This window comes from Tenebrio molitor, chromosome 5, assembly GCF_963966145.1.
Source record: "Tenebrio molitor chromosome 5, icTenMoli1.1, whole genome shotgun sequence".
Lineage (NCBI taxonomy): Eukaryota > Metazoa > Arthropoda > Insecta > Coleoptera > Tenebrionidae > Tenebrio > Tenebrio molitor.
The window spans coordinates 10,259,174-10,267,222 of NC_091050.1; the positions used below are offsets into that span (position 1 = coordinate 10,259,174).

The following is an 8,049-nucleotide window of genomic DNA, read 5'->3' on the forward strand; positions in this document are numbered from 1 at the left end:
GCATCTTCCAAACATCATGTTTTCTCGCTCTTACGCCCACACACAGCCTTCAGAACGAGGATAGCCAATTTGTTAAAGTGAGCGGAGGCAAGTATCTTCCCAACAAAAGAAATTTGCATGTGCTTGTGTTAATCGGTGATTATTATTGATGTATGACAACCCAGTTTTACGACCGGCATCTAACTCAGAAACGGAGTATACCCAATTAAATCTCCTCAGATTATTTTCTTTTCGATAATTTTATTCTCTTCTTACTTCATATTTATATTTTAAAAAATCTGGTATAGTAAAAGAGCTAATATCGAATTAAAATTTTGCTGTCGGCTCCGACATGCTGTGACACGTCTGTGCTTAACTCATCCCTCCATAACATCCAGATTCTGTAAGTTCAACAACCTCATTCAATCTTTATACAAATTTAATCAAGAGCTTTTTGTGGTTTTTATTTTTTACATTGGAACCAGTGAGTTATGAAATTCTATTTTATATTCATTTTAGATTTATGTGGCTCTTGCAATACGGGATCATCAAAAAACACCCCAAAACAAAGACTAGACAAAAAATAAAAATGTTCTAGTTAACAACAGACTCTAGAGTACGTATTCATCAAAAAGTCAATTTATTCCGCAATTTTGATTTTGTTTATTTTTCATTTCCTTTATTTCCATATTTCATTTCACATCTGACTCAAGTGGCGCTATCCTCGTCACGACAATCTCGTTCTTGACTAGACCGACATCGATTGATTTCCAGCAATTTTCAGAATCTAAACTTGAACCTCTGAAACGCCATCCGTCAATTCGGACATTTTAACCGCCAATCTATCATTTCATTTGAAGCCTCACCAACTCTTTGCGGACTTGGAAGTAACTTGTTTTGGTGAACAACAGCGTGTACAAGCAAAGACAACAGAGGCGCACAGGTGCTTAAGTTAATTCTGTTGAATCGCCAGCCAACACTTGCAAAGCTCCTCGTAAAACGTCAACTTTAAAAATTGCTTTAAAACTACCCAACGCCAGTGTGCTAAAAACCTAGTGTTGTGGTTTTGTTGTTGTTTTTAATTGGTGCAAATTAAAGCGTATGTTGGGATTTACACGAGCTGGTGAAAAAGTGGATTTTATGGGTGTAGTTTTAATAGTTGATTATGGAGTCAATGGAGAGTAGTCCATAAAAGGAGTAATTTGCTTAAATTCGGTCTGATATTGTCACCCGGCAGCGTTTAAAGTTTTACGGTTCATAAACATGAGTGAACGGCTTTAATAGAGTCGATTTATAAAATTTACGTCACATTCCGATGTGCAGTCCTCGGTGCATCACAACCCCCGGGTTGTATTCGGTGGTGGAGCTCAAATGAGCCGAAATTGATTACAGCTAAAGCGGCAATAATTTGCATCGAAAGTCCTTGCAAAGTTGCACTAGTTCGGCGCAAAGCTCGAATAATAACCGCCACCCATAAAATTAATCCAATACCGTTGAGCCCCGCTTTATTGGGGCCTTATCCGAAGGGCGGAAATAAATTTCCCGAAAACTGACATTTTTCAGGCGTTCCGATGTCAAAAAAGCGATACCGCCGGCGTTTGCGTGATAAATACCACAATTATCGCTCAAATATTGCCCTGTTTGAGACCTTTATGAAACATAAACACAACTTCCGGACGCCGCATAAATCCGACTTCCGCTGAAGAGTGTAAAATTACTCTAGAGCCGTGTACTCTATGAATTATTAATCGATCCGGCCCCGCGATTAGCATCGACGGGCGTAAAACTGAAAATAACCCGTTCGCCGAACTTGCGCGCAACTTCGATTCGGCAAATTCGTTAAGTTCATAGATCTCTCTTTCGGGCCCCGAGGAAGGTAATAGTTCGGCTCACTCGGGAATTCGGCCTTATTACCATTTCATTCCGGAGTCGCTCCGTGTTAAATGAAACATCTCAAAGGCAGGAATCCCAAATTAACTGGCACACCGAAATCGACGCCGACAAACTTTACAAAAAATTTGTTTTCAGGATTGTGTGTGGAATGGAAAAGTTCGTGGGAAAGGTGCGAGCGAAGACAACCCAGGCGAAAGCTTTGATCTGTTACGGGTGAAAGCTGCGAGCTTGTAGCTGAAAGGGCCGTCGTTAATTGAGGCGCGTCCTGTCGACGCAACTTGGACGTTAAAAAACTTCGGTAAATGTAAATTTGTTGGGGACGTGACGTCTGCAGGGGTGGCTCTTATCGGCGATCAGAGAAAGACGCGTCAGAAATAATAAATTCTTAAGGAGCTTTCCATTGTTGGCCGACACTTATTGTTAATTCATGAAAGTCGATTCTTAAAAAAAAACTTCACAAAAACATCTGCGAACGATCACGAATACAGAAATAAAAAAAATGTCTAGACATCGCACAATCGAAACAAATTATTCGCACTTTTCTTATCTAACGTCTGTCACTGTCGAAACGTGAAATTGTACAGAGCGATCAACAAGAAAACAAATCGAGAGTGCTACCTCGTCTTTTGTTTTATCGAAACGTCTGTCTTAGCATATACATATAAATACTAGCTTTACACACTCGTTTTGTTGGTTGCCTGTCTCGAAAAATCTATTATTAATTAATGAATTACTGTCGAAATCGAAAACTTTTTGTCAAGATTAACCGTTGTTTTAAAACTGACGTTTGTTTGACATTTCACCGAAAAATCTGCGTACCAGTGGTGTCGCGTTTGGCAATGAAGCTGATAAATTACCCATTATTACGAATGTAAAATGTAGCTCTTGTTTATTTTGGAAATTTTCTCCATTATCAGATAATAATAATAAAGTGCACAATTATAATTCCAACGTCTAAAATTCATGAGGTATGATTTATTATACAGGGTGTCGCAAAATTAACGTATTCCAAGTCAGGGGTCTTCTAGGGAAAAATCTCAGGAATCTCTAAAAAATAAAATAAAAAATATAGGGGGGGGGGTCTTTACAAAGATATATGGGTCTGAAGGTTCAAACTTTTCATCATGTTTTCTTCAAATAAAAAATATAAATGGTTGACATTCATTTTGAAATATGGTGAGGATGATTATTTAAATATTAAAATATAAATGAAAAGACATTTCTTGAAAAGCTTTATCTCAAAAAAATAAAAGTTTTATTTTTCCAATTTTTGTTCAAAAGGGAAGTACAACATAGCTAGAATATTAATCAGGTACTTTTGAACAAATACTGGCAACTTTGATATTTTTTTCAAAGTGAGCAATTTTTTTTTAACATTTTTACTTGGTCGACATGATCTCCCCTACTAATCCCCGAACTCGGAATACGATAATTTTAAGACACCCTGTATAGCAGCGTTTGAAACCACAAAATTGTCTACACCCATGCATTGAAAGCTTATTTGCATAGGATTCCGCTACGACGTGACCGATAATTTGCAACGCCTACTCTGGTTTGTTTTCTTTTTGATCACTTTGTGTTGTTGACATAAATAACAAATAAAACACAGCGGAAGGTTCGATTTTTTTATTCTTTGCTTCCATCAAAAACACTGATTTTTAAATGAAAATTCATTTATTCACCGAAAAAATCCTGAACTTGAAGGCCGTTGACAAACCTAAAAAAATATTTCTGTTCAGATCTTTTTTCGTTAATTCTACAATGTTGCTTGTAAATATTGTTTCAACTTTTTCAGACATCGTCGGTATAACATGTAAATTGTCTTTGTCCATAAATCTTTTCAGAATTGAAATTATTTTCTTTAATACCGACTGTAGTAAATGAGAAATATTTTTATTTATTCTGAAACAGACCCTTATGGAATTTTAAAGCGAAATAAAAAATTCTGTTGGAGCTGTCATCACTGTTGTGATTTCAATTTGTCGTTACAATGGTTCGTCACTTAGCTAAACATAACATATTATACTAGACATGCGTCCCTAAAATTATTTAAAGCCCTCTTGACCTTGTCTGCTATTTAGACACCCAATAGTAATCACGAAACACTCTTCAGAAACCACTTGTGGAGGTTCTAAACCTATGAACCAATAAGAATGTCTTTGATCTTGTAAAATCCAATTTAGAAACATTCTATTCATATTACATTTATTTTTATTATTTTGGTACGTTTAAAAAGATTTGGTGACAAGTGGCCTGGTGGTTGCTTTTGTTTCCATTAACGTATGCCGTAGCTTCATCAGCTGTCAAATACAATACAGTACAGAACTAAAGTGTCGAAGTAGACAACCACCAATACGAATTTAAGAAACCATTGGAAGTGTTAAGGAAATACAAAATAAATCGAAAACTGCAATTAGGAATTTATTACAACAAATCAAAATGAGATTGCTAAAGGATTTGTCAAAAGAGACAGAGAAAACCATGGCCTTCTTGACCACAAATTTATATGAACACTCGTTATGACAAATATTTTATAAAAGAGTATCCTTTTCTATTTCTTTCGAAAAAGTATTTCATGTAAGTAATGCACTGTAATAATTCTTTTGACAAAGTGACAATATTAAAGCATATTACGTTGACACATGACGTAACATGAGATGACATAAGTGACCTTGTCGTTCTTCAAACATTCTGCACCTGAATGAATTTGAATTTTTAAACTGTCACAAGTGTCATGGTTAAGATTCCATCATCGAAAAGTTTACGTTCAAACATTTTCTGATGAAAAATATTCGCCACTTGAAATTTCTGTCTTGAAGCGTGTCGTCGATATTTATTGGAATATTTAACTTTAAAACAGATAGATTACGTCAACGCCTATTCCAGCGAAACTAATTGTCTCAAAATGTCGATTTCACTTATAAAATTATCTTATAGAAGTCGTTCAAAAATCATCGTCTAATTACTCTAGTTACTGATGCAATTTGCAACGTTTACAAAACATCACTTTCAGTTTGTTATATATTTTTTTTAAATCGAATCAATAGTTGTAATAGCACGAACTCTTATTGTTCAACAGCAAAATTTTCTACTTAGGAGAAGAAGATAGAAATTATATGAAGTTTTAGATTAAAGTCAATTCCAGCGAAACTTATATCACAAATGTATTTGTCTTGTAAACATTGAAAATAAATTCATCTTTGCAAGAAAATTTAAAAAATAAGATTGACAATCAAATACGTTTCAAAAAAGATTTTTTTTTTGAATTCCATTTAATTTTAACCATATACATCACGTCATATACTGTCGCGAGCAAAAAATTCTGGTCGTCAATGTCGTTTCCAAATTAGGTTAGGTTGTCACAAATCAAAAAAATTTCCCTGCCTGATTATGCCCATGTCAACAAAGTGTCAAAAAAATTAGAAAAAAATGACAATTAATGTCATACAACATGATGATAGGTTATGATATTTACGACCGTTTTACAATGGAGCATTTTCTATTGTGTCAAAGCATAATTTTGACGACCAGTTTTTTTTTTTGCTCGCGACAGTACATAGTATGTATGGCTGTCAGGCAAATACAAAAAAAAATGCCTGGCGTTAACAGATTTTTCAAAAACAAATTTAAAAAAATATTAATGGATCTTTTTAACTTTTTTGGAATTTTTTAGATTTTTTTCTACAAGCAGCAAAATAAGTATATATTTTTCATTTTTTTTCCCTTAAAAATCTAAATTGTTTAGAAATAATTATTTATATCCCGAAAAGCGTTAGGAGGAGAAATGGTCACAAAAATTTTACATACATATTTTTTTAAGTGACACCAGATTCTGGTCGCGTTACAGATAACGAGACAAGTATATTTTAACGAAGGCGAGAGATTTCTCCTCGAGGAATTTTGCAAAAATCTTAAGCAACCTCGTCATTAATCGCCTCTGCGTATGACGCTCGCGAGACCGTCGACGATGGGTAATTAAGTTTCCTACCTTAAGATTAGGGAAATCCCATAAAACACTTAACGTCCACTTATCCGGCGTTCTGTTTATACAAATACTAAACCTCAATTCCTCATAAACTCCGGCAACATCGTAAAAACCGGCACTCGAAGTTTCGAAAATGTGCCACTCTTGAGGCTAGAGTCCGTCGCGATGTTTGCGTCGTGTTCGGCAGATGTCGCGCGTGAATCTTCGCGTCGGGACGCTGCTATCCTGACTGCCGCATCGCCCGGGCTGGACCAGGATGCTGAGTGTACCAAACATCCTTAGTCCTGACGCAGGCGCCCGTCACCAATCGATATTATCTGAGCCTATGCCATACGATACTCTATCCGCCATTCAGCCAGTTGAACTCTGCCTGTTTTTTGAGGACATTAAGGACAAATGTCCGTTTGACCGGACCGGTTAAACTATTCCTCATCTTAGACCGGTTAGTGCCTTCGGAGGCTTTGCACATTTTTTGAGGTTATGTAACGGGAAAGTTGTTGATCAACTGCGAAGTTAGCGATAAGAACTCGAGCGCTATCTGTTATTGCGGCGGCCAACCACCGCTTTCAAGAGCGGACAAGGCTTATTTATGTTTTGTTTTGGGAAATTGCAACCTAACGATAACTGGGGACGTTATTCTTTCTTATCGGACCGACATGGCTAGAGCTAGTTTTATTTTATTTACTTATTTTGGATTAGAATTAAAACTCCACCAACGCAGCAGTAAATAATAAGAACAACACGACATCATCAAATGTACTGCGCCACTCCAAGCAAATATCCTCATCTTGTAAAACTGTGAAAATCTTGGAATTTAACATGACAGAAAAATAAGTAATACTGTAAGAACGGAAAAGATATATTGTAGGTATATCGAGAAGAGGATGGGCGGGGCTAAAATTTACATTGTAATCATATGGACTTGAGACCACGTGACGTCCCTTTCTTATGATTTTTTTTTTTTTGTAAAACGATTAGAGTTTGTAGTTTTTACTAAAAACGCCACGGAGTCAATTCGAGAGGAAACAGCCGGAATGCCGATTTCGATGCCCGCCTTTTTACGATAGGTCAGGAATGAACGTAAAAAATTCGCAGTTTCTTGACGGATGGAGGAACGTGTGGGCTTGAAGGAGCAGAAGTAGAGCGACATTTCATTAAGGACTTCCCTGACAGTTTTATTGGCTAATCCATCGGACTAGCCGGTTAATGTTCTGGACAGACACCCATCGACTACTTAGCAGAGCTTTCGCAAGACCTGACACGATCTGTCCGGTCATTGCGACACGGATTTACATGTAGATCCATTCAGACTCTTCGATCACGTGATGTTGATGCATTAAGAACAGGCTCCTATAAGCCGGGATTAATACTTTGAGAAGTCGATAGTTGGTCGAACGTTACCACAGAACCCATTCTCCTGCAACAAGACCCACTTTGCAGACTTGCTAATCCGCTACTCAAGTTTGCAATAATTATAATTGCCAAGAAAGCCAGACGCATCTGGAAAAGCAGACCGGAAACAGATGACAAAAACGGACAAGTTATGCCATGATCAAAAACGGACGCCCAAATGTTCGTTATATTATTATTACTATTATTGTGAAAAACGTCACGGCATCAAGGCCGGGATTTCTGTCAGGTAATGATAATTAAAATCAACCAAGTAATGAAGCCACGAAGTTTCCTACAACGCAATGCGCTTTTCCCAGCGGCAACCCATCCAAGCATTGATCGCCTCGGATGCTGCTTCACCTCAGTGATCGAATGACAGCGCTTTCAAGATTGTTGATTCTGAATATATCGTTGTTTAAGCAGTTAGAACAATTTCAAATCAGAGAAGTGGAATTATTTTTTAAATGGTTTACAGAATATATATCTTAAGAGAGACGGTAATAATAATAATGATAATTGAGTAGGTATTCAGTTTCTCGATAATAAATATCCTTTTCCGTTTACCGCTTGTTAATTTCTATATTAATGAATTATTTTGTCTAAAATATAGTGTATTAATGGACCTCATTAATACACTATTTTTCATTAATCAACGATTTTTGAGATTTTGACGTTTTGATGTATAAACAACCTCGAACATGCATTGTTTGCACTTACCAACACTGCAGTAGGTGGTGCAGCAGGGTTTTTTATATTTTATAGCTCCATAACTGCACAATTACGAATTCACTTTTTCAAAA

General features: G+C 36.5%; 1 protein-coding gene across 1 annotated transcript in view; it reads right to left on the bottom strand.

The window, feature by feature from the left end:
* The window catches only part of Nlg2 (Neuroligin 2), a 183,637-nt gene extending 177,530 nt beyond the window's left edge, over window positions 1–6,107 (bottom strand). Inside the window, exon 1 of the mRNA XM_069048059.1 lies at window positions 5,861–6,107. The gene's annotated coding sequence lies outside the window, so the exon portion shown is untranslated. The remainder of the gene's footprint in view (window positions 1–5,860) is intronic.
* Between the last annotated feature and the right edge of the window lie 1,942 nt (window positions 6,108–8,049).